We start from the raw sequence: 19,407 nt of genomic DNA, 5'->3' as shown, positions 1-19,407 counted from the left end.
CGGGGGCGAGAAGCCATCCGCAAACATCAGCGTTCCTGTGCAGAATGCCAGCGTTGGAGAGCCCAGCCTGCCATTCCCAAAATGGCTGACCTTCCTGTTGCCAGGCTCAGATTGTACAAGCCAGCCTTTTATTCGACTGGGATGGATTGCTTTGGGCCCATGACGGTGAAGGTTGGAAGACGTCAAGAGAAACGTTGGGGAATCATATTCAAGTGCCTCACCACCAGGGCAGTACACCTGGACCTTCTGACCAGTATGGAAACTGATGCCTTCTTAATGGCCCTCCGGCGGTTTATTGCCAGAAGAGGCACACCAGCAGAGTTATGGTCGGACCAAGGGACCAATTTTAAAGGAGGAGAGCGTGAACTTAGAGAAGCGTTTGTCGCAATGTCAGAAGTCCTGCAAGAACACCTTGCACGCCAGAAGATTAAGTTTCAGTTCAATCCCCCTGCAGCCCCACACTTCGGCGGTGTATGGGAGAGGGAAATCCGCTCAGTAAAGTCAGCTTTACGTACCTGTGTGGGTGCCCAACCTGTTCCTGAAGAGGTGCTTCACACTGTCCTGCTGGAAGTCGAAGCAATTCTTAACTCAAAGCCTTTGGGCTACGTTTCTACGGATGTGGCAGATTTAGATCCTGTGACCCCAAACAGTCTCCTTATGGGGCGGCCTGATGGCTCATTACCTCAGGTGGTCTATCCAGAAGTGGATCTTCTCAGCCGCAAACGATGGCGGCACTCACAGATCCTTGCGGACCAATTCTGGTCCCGATTCATCAGGGAATACTTACCTTGCTTGCAGACCAGGCAAAAATGGCACTCTTCACCCCCGGAACTTTTTGAAGAGGCAGTCGTGATGTTGGTGGAACCACAGCTACCTCGAGCTCTTTGGCCGATTGGACGTGTCATCAAGGTGCATCGTAGTGATGATGGCTACATCAGGTCGGCTGAGGTGAACATCAACGGACATGCGTACACAAGACCTGTTGCTCGACTGGTTCCCTTACCCCCCATCACATCTGAGGAGGGAGATTCTAACCAAAACCCTCCAGTCCTACACTGAGCTATTGACATTTATACGGTGCAAATGTGCGTTTCACATTTGGGGGCGGCTGTACTGAAGGTTGAAATTGATGATGTTGTATGTTCGTGTTGTGTGTGTGCGCGCTTGTTCTGTCTTCATGTTGCGATGTCAGTAAAGAGGAAGTGACGTACGTAGAGCTAGTTGTTCCGGGTTACCTGCTCAGCTTACCTGCTCAGACATCCTGTTGAGGGATGTGTGTTCTTCAGACGTTTGCAAGCCCGTTCGATTATCCCAGTGTTAAGTCAATGACAAGAAGTGAGTACAGCCAGTTCATTAGTGTTTGTTTCTGTGCTGGTTTGTCGCACGTGTCCGGCAGAGTGCTGGGCGGAGCACTGTTGTTCAGGACGGGCGCCACGTGTGAACGTGAAGCTATATTTTTTGTGACCACAAGGTGGTGCTGTTGCTACATTAATGTTAGTTTGCCACAAGGACGTGGGAAATAAGTCTGCCAGGGGTAGAGTGAGCCAAATTATAATGCCTTATCAGACAATGTAGATTGAACTGGATTGTTTAGTTAAAATTTATTGATTTATATAAGATTGCATGTGATTATATATGCCGTAGGCTTGTATGTCTAGGCAAATAAGATGTACTGCGGTTGTCAGTAACTCATTAAGATTTATCTGTTATTTCAGACTATGTAACACTGCCAAGTTCGAACGGCTACAATAAAGGAACTAAGACAGTTCAATGAAGAAACACGCTTCCGCCTCCCTTCCTGTATCCTGACCGATACACCATCTTGTTTACTGTGGAATCCCAACGAACCATCTTCCAGTTATCATCCCAATACAGTCTGTTTGTGATATTTATCCAGACAGATTTAACATGTCTTATACATGGCTGCCCTTGATATTCTAAATATTTTTATCATTTTATTTTGATCTTTGGCCATGGCGTATATATATATATATATATATATATATATATATATATATATATATATATATGTATATATATATATATATGTGTGTATACCACCATGTGTCTTGCTTGCATCTAAATGTGCAGTTACCTCCTTTGTATATAGGCTACTACGCATATTGTAGCCAGAACCATTTCCTGTGAAGAGCTACCAGAGAGACGCAAACAGGAAAGCATGGAAACCATCATCATGTGGCGATGCTGGAAGTGGATTGTTAATGTCTAACTAAACTAATCCTAAACCCAAAGGCAAACACAATAAGAAAAGGCTAAACAAAAAAACACCAGGCCTTAAACAGTGGTGTATAAGATAAAGACCCTGAATGACACCTGTGGAAAGGTGATAAAGTTAGCCAAGAGTTGCATGGCGTGGCAATCCTTCATTGCTGCCCTACAAGCCAGCTATAGTTGTAAAAAGGCAGATACCTCCAATGTTAACACTGCTGCTAATCTTATTATTAGGATTGTTTGCATGTTTTGCCTTAAACATATACTTTGGCACTGATTATGCTGAAAAAAGCAGACTTTCTGCTTTATTACACATTCATTATTTCAATTTCCCAGAAGCTGCGTTCTGATTGGTTCCAGAGCTGGGCCTCGATCGGCAGCTTTTGGTTTAATATGCTTCTGACAGCATTTGAACATTATGTGTGTATTCCTATCCAATTTCTTTTCCTTTTTCTTATTATTTTCTGTAAATGTTGCAATATGAAGGTGATCATTTTGAAATGACAATGTTTTGCAACAGGCAAGCATGCACAGGGGCTTGGTGTTCTGTTAGTTATCCCACACTGAGGAACTATGGTCTGTGTGCAGTGTTGATGTTGCCATTTAGCTCTAACCACTATTATTTCTGTTAAATTCAGAGCTGTGCAACCATTAAATCATGTCCACAATTCCAATTAAAGGTTTAACCTGTGTGTTCAGTGAGCTTCATCCTGCTTATGAGTTATGGGACCAGAAAAAAGGGATTTCTGAAACAACAGAAAGTCTTAGATAGATTATGTTGTTTGTACTAATCAACAAAACACGTTTCCACTTTTCAATGTTTCAAAAGTTGGATGAGAATGAGTAGGTTTCAATTTCATACAAAAGTTATGTGAAAAAACATCTCAAATTACCCACCACACAATTTCATATGCAATTTTGTTGCTAACCGCTGCTAACATGACTATAATGCATTACCTTGCCGTATGAACAAAGCCTAATGCTAGTCATTACTGGTGATTCACCACTGAAAAGTACTCTCCCGTCATCCATCATCCACTCTGACAACTTCAATTACCCTGGACTTTCATTCCAGGTCCTTACAAAAATACGACTGCATATCACAGCATGTCATATTTCTGTCTTTGATGCAGTTATGTTGCTCTCCTTTGATCAGATGGTTTATGTTTTCCTTCTTCAACATAACTTCAAGGTTGTTTCTGATCTGCATACAGTCAGTTAAAGGATCAAAAAACATAAGTGAGGGAATTTATATCAAACATAATACAAGTTTCATCCTGGATTTGACTGTTTTTCATGTCAGTCAAATAATTTCACAGCTAAAACACTGGAATTATGAACCATTTCTCTAAGTCTTGGTTACTGCATAAATATCATAGCACATATAAAGTGCCTGAAAATTATTTTAGAAGTAATACTAAATTAAAGCATGTTTACGGTGAAGCTATGGTGAGAATGATTACATTGATGTAGATTGTATTTATCATAAACATGAAGAATATTGCTGAAATTGTTGTCTGTGTCCAACGGCATGGTGTTACTCCAGATGCCAGATCTTGCTTTTTAAGTGCTTCTTCTATATTGACTTAGCTGTGGTGGGCCGACAATGCTCTGTTAATGCCACACCTTCAGAATGCTGAGAATTAAATAGTTCCACATGCACAACATCAAACTTTCTTATTTGAACGTGCATTGCTGCCTCCAGAAGTGCAGCAGTGGTAGGAGACTCCAGTGTCAGACATCTGCTCTGCACTTGAACACAGCATGTAGAGTGAGGCGATGGGGATAGAATTGGACCTAATTGAACTTCATTAGTTGAACTGTTATGGCTGCTGTGAATATGCTCTAATCACCCACTTTATTTAGCCTGGAAATCTTTAAAAAAAATAAATAAATAAAAAAGACGGGAAAGATCCCGGACGAGCCCCCACTTATGTTACAGCCCAGCTTATCTAGGGGTAAGGGCCGCATCATAAAACGAACGGGTGCCAGACTGAAATTTAGTTTTGGGAAATTTTATTATCCCATAAAGAGGAAAAAAACAATACAGGCCCAAATGGGAAGGCAGGTGGTGCAGCTTACAAATACAAAACAGAACTATTTCAAAAAAGCACAAAGACGATCAAGCACCATTTACCACCCAAGTCGCATGGGTGATTAGAGCATATTCACAGCAGCCGTTATATGAACCCACAACAAGGTCAAATTAAAGAGAGTCCAAAGACATGGACAGCAAAGATGATGCGATGTAGGTTAATTGGTCCTAAAGCTACTGTAGGCTAATGAAGTTGACATTGGTTAGCTTAAAACAACATCAGTTACAGTGGTACATAATGTGACTACAATAACTGCCTCCCTCTGTCGTCAGCAGCAGTTGATTGTACACCTCCCCACCCACTGTCCATCAGTAGCTCCACAGCTACAAAACTTTAAAACACTTTTTTTAAATATTCATGTTATTCAACTTTTTTCTCCATCTTCTCCTTGTTTTTTTTTTTTGTTTGTTTGTTTTGTTCTTGCCAGGTCGAGCATTGAAGCTCCAGTGTGTGAGAAATACTCCTGAATTAAAAAACAAAGTAGTGCTCTATGCCACATTTGAGCACCTTATTACCACTACCAAAGCCACAGAGAGTGAAGATGTAAAAATGTTAACAATTTGCATAAGGTCAAGTCTCCCATCTGATGATGATGTAGAGAATGATCCATAATTCTGTTTCGTTGTTGATGCTGATAAATTACAAGCCTGCCTCCATGTATTTGGGACAAAGCTACTGTTAATAGCTAATATCATTATGCGATACCATTTGACTAGAGGGAGGTGATCAACCCCCACCCCACTTGACAAATCAGCTAAAATAAATTATTAAACAAAACCTCTAGGAAATTACAGCTAAAAGAACACTGTGACCTGCTGGTATGACTTTTGTGAAGAGTAACAGCAACTGACACTGTTGCGACTGAGCTTTTCCACTGTAGGCTAACAAATCAGTGTCTGTAGTTTTCTTCAGAAAGTAACAGTAAATGATGCGACTCAAACAGGAGGATAAAGTAGCTGCTGGACTACCTGCGCTGTTTCTAACACAACTTCACTGTTATATTGGATGAACTTACCTGTCCAGCAGAAAGCTACGACCTCCACCTCAGTTCTGAAGTCCTTCTCACTCATGAAGCGTCTTCATCTGGTAAACGCCACACACCCATAGAGAAACTCATTTTCCCAAGGTCATTGTTTCTTTATCTTTTCTTGGCTATTTTCCCTCCCTCTCGTGGGGCACAGAGTGTGGATGCTTCTCCATTTCACTGGAAAATTTGAAAATGGCAAGTTTAATGACCCACGCTTGTCTTGTTTAACATAAGGATACAAGTTTGTTCCATTTTGGCTACACTTTTCAAAGATTGCAATGCAACGTGGCAGCCTTCTGTTAAGTGCGCTGCTACCTGTGTATTTATAAATAACTCATTTTAAGCTACAAGAACGCTTTCATTTGGATGCAATGTTGATTGGACATCAGTAAAATTAATTTATAAAAAAAAAATACTTGATTTAGTGTGATATGAAGCCAAATTAGTAATACCATGTGCTTTTAATGTGTAAATTCAGCAATAGTGAAATCAGTCATTCAAACTTTATTTTTACAGTACCTTCCAACAACATTGAAGTTGGCCAAGGGCCTTTACATAACAAAAACAAATAAATACAAAACACATTCAAACAGAGAAAGTATCAATGAAAATGGTAAAAATACACAACAAATTAAAACTAAGAAATGTGAAGGAAAGTTCTAAAGGAATAAAACATGTTAAAATTAGGTACCAAAGTACTGAAAGCCAAAGGCCTTTTTTTAATTTGAGAGTTTGGCTTTGAATAGAAGCAGGTCAATGAGGGGGCATGGCTCGTGGGGAAGAAAAATCCAGAAAGTTGGTACTGCCACTGAGAGTCCAATCCCCTCATTGCTTCCACCAGGATCAAGGCACCACCAACAGATTTTTACCAGCAGAACATAAAGCTCTTCTGGGCTGGTGGATTTTCAACAGTTCTGACAGTAATGGTGGTGCAAATCCATTCAATAAAAACTAACAGCAGCAGTTTAAACTGTATCCTAGACCGAACCGAGAGCCCGAGCAGAGACAATAACGAACATATGTACCTAACAGTAATCACGTCTGGACTCAACAAGGCATGTTTGGCTTCTCTAGATCACTGCAACTGAGGAATGGATTTACTCTCTACAACAGACAAAGATGAAAATATCTCATTTTCACAACAGCATCAACTTATTTGTCCATTTTGTCCCGGGATTATTTACCACCTCACTGAAGTGGGAGCACTGAAAGACCTAGAGTGGGTTTTAACATTTTCTGGCTCATTGGAAGAATGAAACAAAATTCATTCTCTTTTATCTTTATTTCGACAGAGAGAGTTTTGAGAAGGTCATTGCGTTTCATGTCCTTTAAATAGCTCTCAGTGGAATTTAAACTTAGTTGCACATTGGGAGTTATTGGCAGATCTGCAATCAGCTGAGTGCAAGACCCCAGTCAGTCCAGGTGGGAAAGAACCTTTCCAACACCATCAAGCTTAGCACTGGATCTCCTCAAGGCTGTGTGCTCAGTCCACTGTGGTTAACACTGCAACACACAATTGTACAGCCACACAGTAGGGAACCCAGATCATCAGGTTCCCCAATGACACCACAGTGGTGGGATGTAGCCGTGGACAGGGACAAAGCTAAACATGCAGGCTGATGCAGAGAGAACAGCCTGCTGCTCAGCGTGGATGAAACGAAAGAGATGATCATCTCTTTTCAGAAGTCACAACCTGAGCATGCTCCCCTTAGCATCAGCGGAGTGGATAACATCAAGTTTCTTGGGATGCAAATATTGCAGGACCTGAGCTGCGAACAGTTAAAAGATCCCAGCGAACTTCCAGAGGAAGTTTAAACAAGCCTCTCTCCCCACCAGCATCCCCAGAACTTCCTACTGAGGAGTGGTTCACAGCGTCCTGAAATACAGCATTTCAGTTGGTACTCCAGCTGCAGTGTGTCAGACAGAAAAGCCCTGCAGAGGGTAGTCAGGGAAGCTGAAGGGGAGCTCCCCTCTATCCGAGAACTTTTCCTGAGCCGCACATGAGCAGGACACTGAACGTAGTCAGACACTCCTCACGAACTGGCCATAAATTCTTTGAACTGCTGCCATGAGGCAAATGTTTCAGGAGCGCCAAAGGCAGAACCAGCAAATGATCAACGGCTTCATTCCACAAGCTGCCAGAAGGCTGGACTGCTGATCCAGATTCGATTTTATTATTTTAGTCAAATTTCAATTCATTTTAGTATTTTAGTTTTAATTCCAATATTTCCAGGATTTACAGTTTTTAGTCTCAGTATTTAAATTATTATCCACTTTAACTGTCAACTACACTTTACATCAACTATATAATCAACTATTTAACATGTTTTAACTTGTGGTTTTCAGATCCTGGATAAACGCCCTTTCATCTAGTCTGCCCTTCTGTGGTATGTACAGCAAAATGACAACAAAGCTAGATTTGATTTTTTATTTGACTTCATTAAAAAAAGAAAGACAGATAGTATTCCTTTTTCATGGGATGTTTTTCTAGTGTAGGCAGTCTGAAAGTAAATAAAGTTACTGCTGCTCTCATGGTATTGAGAATATCTCAGAAAATATCTCAGGAAAAAAAACTGAGCAGAAGATTGAAATATGCAGGTGATTATCCCGCAGTTCATTTTAGCGTTGTTAGTTACAGTGCAGTTTTTGTTTATTGCCACCATTCCTGCTTCATAATAGTTATTCAAAAATATACAACACAGAAAACATGTCTGTTGCATGTCTAGTTTCCATGTTGGATATGACTTCATTTCCAGGTGAAAACCCTTGGTTTTGCGTTCCCACTGCATGAACTCATGGAAGGGAAATGGATGCCTCTAAGATTTGTGAGGACCGAGAGTTATGATGGATAAACAGGAAAGTTAATTGCAAAAGAATGAACCTTGTAAACACCCACCAATTTATGAAATGATGGTCGATGAACCACATATTCATCCATATTTCACAAACAACCGCACAATAAAAACGTTACCATGACAATAGCAGTGTGTTGTTTACACTAGATTTTGAATGGACACATTTCATATTAAACAAACACAACACTGGATTACAGGTGATTCAGGGCGCTTAATCTGGAATCTCAGGGATCTACGTTAGTTACGAATTCTCAAAAGTTCGAAAAAAGTTTGATTAGGAGACAACTAGGATGCACAGGAATGAGTTAAGTTCCTTCAGGGTGGACCAAAGTCAAAATAATAAAACAAATAAAGCTTTCTGAAAAAGAGAAGGTAATTTATATCATGAATCCCCCCCCTATCCTAATAAAAGCAAGAGAAAAATGGGATGCAAAGAAAATGCTGGCCCACCCATCCTTTCATAGAGAACTATACATATGGACAAGTGAAACTGCGGCTCCATGGACAGGGAGGTGGAGGTGCATGACATCTTTATAGGAAATAGCTGCCTCCACCAGTGAATCCCTAAAGAGCTGTTTGTGTGTGCACCAACCCCTGCCTGGCACCTGCACACCAACATTTGCATGATTAGTAAACCACGTCACAGCAGTCATTACATCAACTAAACCAGTAATAAACAAATTAGATAGAAGCAGATAAACTTTTTCATCTTTGTCCTTCCTACAACCAGCTTGTCATTCCCTCTGCTTGCTTTCTTTGATGAAAAAAGCTCGATACATCAAGGGGTCACCGCCTCCGGTCCTCAAGCCTGCAAGTTTTTGTGTTTCCCTGATATAACACATTGGATTCATTTGAAAAGGTTCTCCAACAACTTGTTATCATATCCTGCACCTGCCTGGTAATGAGCCATTGATATGGGTAAGGTGTGTTGCAGGATGGTAGCTTTTGATGAGTCAGTGACCCCTGCGATGCATGATTATGAAAACAATAAAGAAACAACAGTTTGTAAATGTCATAATTTGGTGTATTATTGTGAAATAAGACTGCATATATTAATATTACACTAGTCTTACTCAGAAGTGTGTGTGTGAGTGAACAATCAGTTCTTTCGTCAAAATGTTCATGTGTCCACCAAAAAGATTAATTGATTAACCAGACAGAAGCACTTCTACTTTTAGCTGAGCATGCAACCAAGTCTCTCTCCCACAGTGTCAGATTTGAATGTTTTTGTCGTCTCAGGGACATACTGAGGCTCCCCGTTGGCACTGCTGCTGTCATCCACCAAGTGTAGTATAGCTTTTTGGGAGATCCAGCCAGTTATTTATGATAAAGAGATCTACAATGTAATGCAGGAGGTTTTGCCGTGAGATAAACTCTGGTTCAGGAAAAAATCATCGGCACAGACACAACTGGAGAAGCAGCATTCATAATGCTAGCCCAGCCAATCGTTTTCATGGTTTATCAAATTTTAGACCTTCAGTTTATATCTTTTTCTCTTTAAAAGAATAAAAACATTGGCAACTTCCCAAAACTTCTTAAAAATGGAAAGTTTTGTGCCAATGTTGGCTAACTTTACCTGGCAGACGTGTAGAAAGACCTAGCATCTCTAGCTTAAAGCGTTTGCATTACATGGTGAGCCGCGAGGCTGCTGTTAGAGGAAGCATTGCTTTCTATATATATCTGTGATAGATTGCTTTATACAAACAGTTCCTCTTGGATTCTCAGGAAGAAACACCAAAACCTGACATTTATGTGAGTTTATATTTTCTTTTTATAGCCGATAGCTGTTCAGCTTTAAAATAGTATCCTGGATTCTTCCGTTAAAACGTTCTGAATCAACAACTGATTCACCTCTGAGCAAGACAACAAACTTAATATCAACTGTGTTTCATCTTTTGACACCAAGTAAAGGCAACCTCTGCAATGTTGTTTATTGACTTAATTTGACTTCAAACATGCAGCAGACAAAAGAAACGACCCTGTTTTGAGTGAAAAACCCAAGGCGTTGCTTGTGATTTATTCATTCAATAACCAGTCAGACTATCCTTTTCCATCATTTGGTTGTATTAGCCCTGAGAGAAACACTCTTGAAAAATGCTAGTAAATAATAGTGGGTGGAGGAAAAAGGGGAAAAAATATGTGACAGAGTGTGACCTCCCACCAGCTGATGGTAAAGTCTGCAGTGCACATAAATCATGGTAGGTGACACAAACTGGGCAATGGTATGGAAATGAGGCTTTGTGAAACATTCTGTGTGAAGATCTATTTTTATTTTCAGTTTCTCTTTTGTTCATTAAATCTGTTTTTGTTTCCACACAGCTTTCCTAGCAGCTTTACTTCTTACCTGCCAACACCTAACTCATTTATTCAAAACTGCTAAAGGACAAAAAAAAAAAAAAACTAAACAAAAAAAAACTAAAAAGCAAAGAACCAGCCAAGAGACACAACAGAAAACCTTGTGGTGACTTGTATATGCGCTTGTGGGGAAGTAAAAGAAAAAAAAAAATACACCCTTGATGTTGCAGATATTAACTTTGGAACAGAAGTGAGAGGAGGGGAGACTTTCCAGCCAGAATTACCAGTTTATTCACTGCTTTTGCTCACGTCTTCCTCCAAAAGACATATTTCAACACACCCTCTAAAGGAAGATGAATGAGGGAAATGGTCTTTATTAAATTGCCTTTTCTATAAAGAGAGCAAATCCAAAGGTCACGTAGTTAAGAGGTGGCAATAAAAATGATTGATTCTTAAGGTTGTATCTGGGTTCTGTAGTTAAGAGGTCTAATTTTCTTCATTGATGTTACATAAATCTAATCAGTAGCGGCAAAACCAAATTATGGAACTTAGAGCTGTCATCCAGATTTCTAAAAGGACATTACCAAGTTATTATTATTTTATTCTAAAAATGTAAAAAGTAAATGATCAAAGACCACAACAGCCAGAGAAACTCTATAATGAAAGGAATAGAAGTAGTACAGTCAAATGGACGCTGTTTACAAGCAATAAAAGGTATGAAGTACAGGGGAAAGGGACCGGTACTTGGCCACAAATGTAAACATGGGAAAGAGGATGTTGAGTGTATTGTGACGTTAACCATTTTTATGTTGCTTATGCTACTGATAAGTTCACTTGAGCAAACAAGTATACTTCAAAAATAACCCCATTGTCTCCTGTACAACAAGCTAGCTAGGTAGCATGCAAAGCTAGTGCCATATTCTCTTTGTTTTTCTGTTTTCTGTTAGAGAGCCAAACTAAAAGTCTGCTTCCTGACTACATCTAACAAATTTAACTTGTGTTGTCACAGACTAAACTGTTGTCTTTGTGTGATGCAAGATCCTTGCTTTGTATCTATTTTCATTCAAGATTCTGCTTCCGCATGTGTAGCATCTCCAGCTTTCTCCCTGATAGACCGCCTGAGTTCTCCTGCCTCTGCAGCATGGTCGAAGCATAGTTCTTCCTTTTATACCATGGCAAGAAATAGTCAGCACAGATTCCAGAGTTAATTTTGACTTGCACAAGCACCCTGAAGGGGCTACAATCTCTACATTTTTCCTGCCAAACATTTCACTATGACCTCAAACCTCATTATGACATGGTGGCTATCAGGAAACTCCATCCAACTGGACCATCCAGTGGAGCACAGCATTCATCAGTGAATAAAAGCGAATTGCAATTTCCTTCTGGAATAAATAAAGTATTTTTATTCATTTCAAAACTGTATGAAAATTAATTAAAGAACCATTTGGAGCTGATTGACAGCTACTGTCGACTCACATCAGGCTCAGATCAAATTTTTTGTTTTATTCCATAAGTTCTGTTGTTGGGTCAACATGCTATAAACATGTCAACAATCACACGGGTTCTTGCACTTGATCAATGCAGCTCTAATGCAACTCACAGCCACAGTAGCAGCTGGTAAATGGCATTTTTGGAGCCAATTAATAGAGTTCCTACAATTTTGCTTCCAATCATTATGATAAAGGATGTCTAATCAACTCTACTTATATGCAACATGTCTCGTTCTCTCTGGTAAAAATGGCAGCTGTTGTGAGATTAAAAGGTAAATTATTCCTGAAGAAAAGAAAAGAAGAAAGTCATGTTTTCTTTCATAGCTTTCTTTTTCTTTTAGTCGACAAAACCTGGCTGTGGAAATGGAGCCAAAGCGAAATTACCGATTATTGTTCTCATCCAACCCATTTATCTATCATTTTATTGATGTTTGATTATCCTTCTAATAAAAGTTTTTCTCTGAAATAATTACCTATTTGCGGCTTTTGTTGAGCTGAGATGTGCTGTCACTGCATTTCTGTATGTTTCTTTGTTCTACTTCCAGCTGGATCCCAGCATCGTCAAATGTAAAGAGGTTCTATTGATTAGGTAGGAGTTTAAACTAACATAAACCCTTTACTGCTTTAATGTATTCCATTTTGTAATTATTTCCGAGAAATATAAAACACCAAACAAAGCCCAAGTAATGTACTGCTCCTCTTTTGGCAATAAAATGTCAATCAAGTTTGAATTAAATTAAATATATCATGAAACAGATGCTGCAGGTAAACTAAGTGGGTACAAATAGTGTTGGTGCTTGAGGCTATAAGTTAGTCAAGCAAGTTGAAAGTAGGTGGGATGAAGAGAAGAAATCACCTTAAAGTGAATCATGAAGTAATTTAGTAAAAAAGAGAGCAAAAGGTGAACTTGTGGATAAAGGTGGACGCAGTGCAAAACATTTCAGCAATTCCATGAAGAGACCTTTTTTAGGATGTTATTAAAGGAAAAAAATATATAATGCCATAGAAAGCTTACAATCATTCTACATTTGTAAAAATAAAAAAGAAATAGAAAATACCGCCAAAAAAAACTAAATAGTTTCTAATCATTGGCAGTGTCATTTTCCCCTTCAGATAAAGTTCTTTTTTATTTTTAATTTTTGGTAAACACTCTTCATCAGTCTGATTAAACTCTGTGGTGTAGCCTCTGAAAGAGAAAAAAAAAGAAAAAGAGAAAAAAAGAGAAAGAAAGCTCTACAGGTTGGAGATTTGTAACCTTTTTGTACTTTTATTTTTGTTACTCCTATAACATATTTGTCATTCAATCACATATTGGCCATGAACGCTTCTCTTTAGTAACATTTTGTAGTAACTTTTGTAGTAACTCTATTCTAATCATAGATTTTGATAAAGTACAAAGTTACTAAAACACAGATAACATCCAGAGTTCCCCCAGGCTTTATTCTGAGCGCCTATTGCTCAGTATTTATACTCCCACTAGTTCAGATCATGGAAACAAAGAAAAAAAGAAACAGCTGATCGTAATGGCTTGATTTTCTTAAGTTTTGTTCTAATAACCTCAGCCTCAGTAAAACCGTCAGTTAGTCCTTCATCAGTTTGCTTAGACAAGCTGTTAAAGCTTAAATGCCAATCTGTATCTGAAATTTGGCCACCAAGGCATTACCATAATCTGCCATTACCATGAGAAGGTGGCAGTGTCTTGATGGTCTCAACGTATCAAGCTGTAGTGAGGAACATAGGCATGTCAAATAAAATAAGAATCAAGGGAAAATAGAATTAAATAAGGGTGTTTGTTTTTCCCACTTCATTTGTTTTGCCCCCCCCCTACACGAGCTAAGTTAAACACAATGGACAAACATCGAAAATCATTTGGGTCAAACTTGCTTTAAATCAAAGGAGTTAAAACTAGTCAAGGAAATCCAAATTTAGCTTTTAGTTTCCTAATTCTATTTGGAACAGCTCAGGTTTGTCCAGTCACTGTGCCTCTTATACAGTTCTTTGTTCACTCAGTCTGCTGCCACCTTCACATCCCTGCTTTCTGCTCTTTTCTATATGAAAGCTCTTGGTGATGTCTGATCATTTATCCTATGGTTTTTTTTTTAGTGTAATATGAACAGCACATGTCATATTCTCATTTAAAATATTTTATTATGTTAAGAAAAGGTGTTATTTACATATTAACAGCTACGCCCTGCCATGATCAGATACACTGCTGGGAAAATAAGCTGGCCAAAGAAGGAAGCTCTGACACGGATGTCAAAATATGGAAGCTGCTCACCATGCATGGAGGGTTCCACCCCAAGTCCAGTGTCCAGCAACTACACACTAAGCACAAAGAAGGGGGCTGGGGACTAGTGAGCATCAAGGCCACTATCCAAGATGAAACATCCAAGCTCCACGAATACATCAGAAAGAGGGCACCGAGGGATGAAGCACTTAGTGAATGTTTCAGACAATGGAATCTGGAGGAGCACAAGACAGAAGAACCCTCGTTGGAGGAAAAGCCCCTGCATGGGATGTACCACCAGCAGATCACCGAAGTGGCTGATATAAACAAGTCCTATCGATGGCTGGAGAGGGCTGGACTGAAGGACAGCACAGAGGCACTAGTCATGGCAGCACAGGAGCAGACCCTGAGCACCAGAGCGATCGAGGCCCAGATCTACCATACCAGGCAGGATCCCAGGTGCAGACTATGAAAGGGGGCCCTGAAACAATCCAGCACCTCACAGCAGGGTGCAAGATACTGGCAAGCAAAGAATACGTGGAGCGCCATTACCAAGTAGCCGGCATAGTGTACAGGAACATCTGTGCAGAACATGGACTGGAGACCCCTAAGTCCCAGTGGGAAACTCCCCTCAAGGTGGTGGAGAATGAGAGGGCTAAGATCCTCTGGGACTTCCAGATCCAGACAGATAAAATGGTGGTGGCCAAACAACCAGACATAGTGATCATGGATAAGCAGCAGAGGAAAGCCGTAGTGATCGATGTATCCATCCCCAATGGTGGAAATATCAGGAAAAAGGAGCATGAGAAGCTGGAGAAGTACCAAGGTCTCAAGGAAGAACTGAAGAAGGCAACAGTAGTACCCATAGTGATCGGCGCACTGGGGTCCGTGTCTCCCACACTGGAGAAGTGGCTTCAACAGATACCTGGTGAGACATCAGACATTTTCATAAAGAAAACCACAGTCCTCGGAACTGCATAGGACCCTCAAGCTCCCAGGTCTCTGGTAGAGAACCCGAGCTTGAGAGATGAACAGCCACCCGCCTTACCCTGGGGGGATGGGAGGGGTGGGTGAGAGAGTTTTATATACATATTTAGTAGATTGGGAACAGACATCTTTGGCCATTCTAGTTTCATAATCATCTCCATCTTTTAACCTGACAGCTCATTTGTTGAAGTCATGTTTAAGTGCAACTGCTTCTTCAGGTCTTCATGCACTTTGTCATCTGAAAAGTTGTCATATTAAGACTGATTTTAAACATTTACAGCAACAAGACATTTTTATTTTACGCCACATAATTTCAGAACCGCACAAAGTTCTGTATGCTTAAAGACATACCCTTTTGTTTGTTTATTTATTTTGGTTTAAAACCCCCATATGTTCAGCTGTTTTGTTATATCTGTGATTTATTTTTTACTGAAAAAGCTCGGCTCAAAGTATCACATGACATTTGGTTGATTACTGATTCTGGTCAAGTCCTGTTGGTTCTGCTGGATCTTAGCACTGTGTTTGATGCTGTAGATCACAGAATCCTGGTGCACAGGTTGAAAAACTGGGGTGGATGTTCTGGAGCGGTCCTAACTGGTCCAGGACCAATTTAAAAGGTCAGAGTTATACTATTCTAAACTATACTATACTATATTCATACTAAAGAATTATTTTGTTACAGCTAGAGTCTACAAGTGCCAATGATTTGTGGAATCCCCCAGGGGTCTGTCCTTGCACCTCTTCTGTTTAACCTCTAAATAGCCTCTTTGGATCAAATATTAACAAAAAAAAAAAACCTTGTCAATCCAAATTTACAAGTCTGTTCGTGTTTTACAGAAAAAGTGAGACAGACATGATATCAGACATCTGCATGTCAAATTACACGGCTGATTCTACTATTATTCAAGTCACAATATGACTATTTGTATCAGATTTTTCACTTCTGTTTATTATTCTTTCATTCTTTTCCTCACTGTACAGTGTTTAAACCTAATAAAATGTTACCTTTCCAGCACAGGAATGCTAGTTTGAAACCTTTATACACCTCTCTGTACATGATGAACTATTTATTTCAATAAAAACCCTCAATAAAGTTTTTCTATTGTTGTAGCTCCTTCTCTAATTACTTCTGATATGACAGCTACCATTTTCTGCCTCCTCTCTCTCTGTTTCTTCTGCCTCTTGAAACCACCATGAACTAATGTGATAATGTCACCGATATTGATGTGCTCTCAGCAGGAAGGCTGTGAAGATTAAATAGAGAGAGAGGAAGGGGGAAAAGCTCTGAAGGAGGTGGCAATGCAGATGGAAAGTGAATTAACAGCCACCCAGACTGGCGGGGGGGGGGGGGGTGGACGATGAGAAACACTGGAGGGGACAGAGACGGAGAAGGAGAAGCTGCAGGCACACAGTTCACGTGGTTCAGAAAGGAACTACGGCACTGGGATGTAATTCACTTTGGTCTCTCAAGAGGAATCCATTTACCTCCTTCCTGCAATTATGGGGCCTTGTTTCCTCTCTTAATCCATCTGAATGTTTGTTTGTGTTTCTTTCTGGTGCCTGTTAGAGCACCCTCATATAAATGTAAAACACACACAACAAAGCAACAGTCTTCTGTAATAAATCCCTCATTAATGGCGGTTTTCCCTCTCTGCTGGCAGTTGTAGCTGTTTATCTCTACTTTCTGTTATTAGCTTTGTGACACAACATGGAGACTCAGCCCACACACAAAGCTTGAACACTGGAAGAGAAAACGATGGAAAACAGACTGTAATTAGTACCACAACACCACCGGTACTGCTCATAATAATTCTAATAGAATAACAAAAAGATAAAAAACACAATAATCTGTGTCACAAGATTTTTTTAAAGTGAGATTGTGGTGGAACATTTGGGAAATTATGTAACATGAGATGGCACATGCACCATCAACTTTAGTGACACACTTGAAAAGGGAGTTGTAAAGATTGTTCAGAAACTAACAGCAGGGATGATTTTTTTTTTTTTTTTTTTGTATGAGACTGAGCCAATATCTCCAGCTCAGACTGAAATAACCTCAATTTTCATCATGGTGGGGAAGAAGAGCTTTGAAAGAAAGTCCTGCCGACCGAGGACATCAAATCCAGCTGATTGTATAAGAGGGATACTAGTCATGCTCTGGGATGAGGAGCCTCATTTTCAGGAGTAAATCTGTATTTGATTCAAATACTACCTACCCATTTGATGGGCATAATCATGCCAGAGAAGCTCAGTTACTGCTGAAAACTGAGACGAAGAGCACAGCTGGAGATGGAAGTAGATGGCTGTGGTACAGGCACAGTACAGTCTGTACTTACTGACGTCTAGTGGTAAAGATGGGCATGGACATTATTTCAGAACGCCTTTGTAAACAGATGGTGATCATCAGTGGAAAAAACCTTTCCCAGGTGTACATTTTTTTGTCTGGGATTGTTTCGCACGTAGGCATCTGTAGATGTCTACATAGATATTGTTCTGAATAAAATTTACATTACATCTGTAAGTAGATCCAGTGACCTCAGGTGCAGTGATGACTGCATTGCAGGTAAGTTCTTCAAAATTGTGAGGCTGTGTACTGTCTTCTATGTGCCCTCTAAGGCTGTATGAATGTATGTATGTATGCGTATTTCAGATAGGACAAAAAGAAAGACTACAGTGATGAGGACTGACATAGTACACAGACATTTTGACACCAAGGTCTGAGCAAAAATGAACCTTTAGAACAAAAATGGAACAGATATCAGATGAGACGCGGTTTTTCTACCATGGAAACCAGTTTGTGCTGTTTTGGTCTGTAGGGACACAGAGTCTTATGAGACTTATCTCGCATGCCAGCGTATAATCTGAAGCAGCTCCTCTGACAATGAATTTGGAACAGAGTGAACCTAAACTTTGTGGGAACTTTGTGGAAATGATCCGTGGAACTGGAGCTGATTTTTGATCACACAGATATCCTCACTGATCGTTATTCTCAGCATTGGTGTTTTTATGCAAAAAAGTACAGACAATGTACAAATCAACTCTTTGTCAACTTGAAAACTCTCAAATTCAGAGATGTAGTCAATTTTAAAATAATACAATTCATGTTTTCAGTAATTCATAAAAAAGTACCACAAGCATCCAGGGGTTCTTTCAGATGAGGGAAAGTTCATATGCACAAGCATCCTAAACACAGATGAAGTAAGAACACAAACTAAATATCATTGTTTCACAACCACTGGAGTTAAGCTGTGGAACAACTTAAGTGACAGTATGAAATTATGTCCTACTCTTATCAATTTTTAAAAAAAATTTAAAAATCACATAATACAAACATACAGGACAGAAACACTTCGAATTATGTATAATGTACATGTATGTATGTGTATACATTTATGTACATGTAAATGTGAGTATGTATATAATTGTATGCATGTGCAATTTAAATTTGTGAAAATGATCACAAACTGAGTTCAAATCTGGGAAATCTATGAACTAAATGACCTACGACACATGGTGGCTGCTATGTAGATTGCCAATTATTATTATTTTCTTATTTTCATCAAGTATCATTAAGAAAATTGAAAGACCATTTATATGTGTCCCACTTTTTTTGTAAAAGGGGCAGATAATGTAAGAATTTTTCTTCTTCCTGCTCCTTTTCATGCATGATGGTGCATTGTGTTATGCACTGTTTTGTTTTGCTTCTGCATGACCATGTGAGAAATAAACTGTCAACTGTGTGCAAAAATCTCATGTTTGTGCATTTTTTCAACACGAAAATAATGGAGGCCATTTTATTCTTCTTATTATTATTCATTCATTTTCCTAACCGCTTAATCCAATGAAGGGGAAATCTGTTCTGAGGAAGTCTTGTGTGAAGAGTCGTGGGGAAGTTGGAGCCTATTCAAGCAGTCTTTGGGCGAAAGGCAGGGTACACCCTGGACAGCTCGCCAGTCCATCGCAAGACCACAAAGAGAGACAAGCAATCACTCACGCTCACACTCACTCCTAGGGGCAATTTAAAGTAACCAATTAACCTAACATGCATGTCTTTGGATGGTGGGAGGAAGTTGGAGTCCCCTGGAAGAGAACCCACGCATACACGGGGAGAACATGTAAACTCCACACATAAGGCCACTGACCAAACCTTGCCCCAGCCAAGGATCAAACCAGCGACCTTCTTGCTGTGAGGCCA

Source organism: Telmatherina bonti (assembly GCF_933228915.1).
Source record: "Telmatherina bonti genome assembly, chromosome: 2".
Classification (NCBI taxonomy): domain Eukaryota; kingdom Metazoa; phylum Chordata; class Actinopteri; order Atheriniformes; family Telmatherinidae; genus Telmatherina; species Telmatherina bonti.
This window is presented reverse-complemented; position numbering follows the sequence as displayed.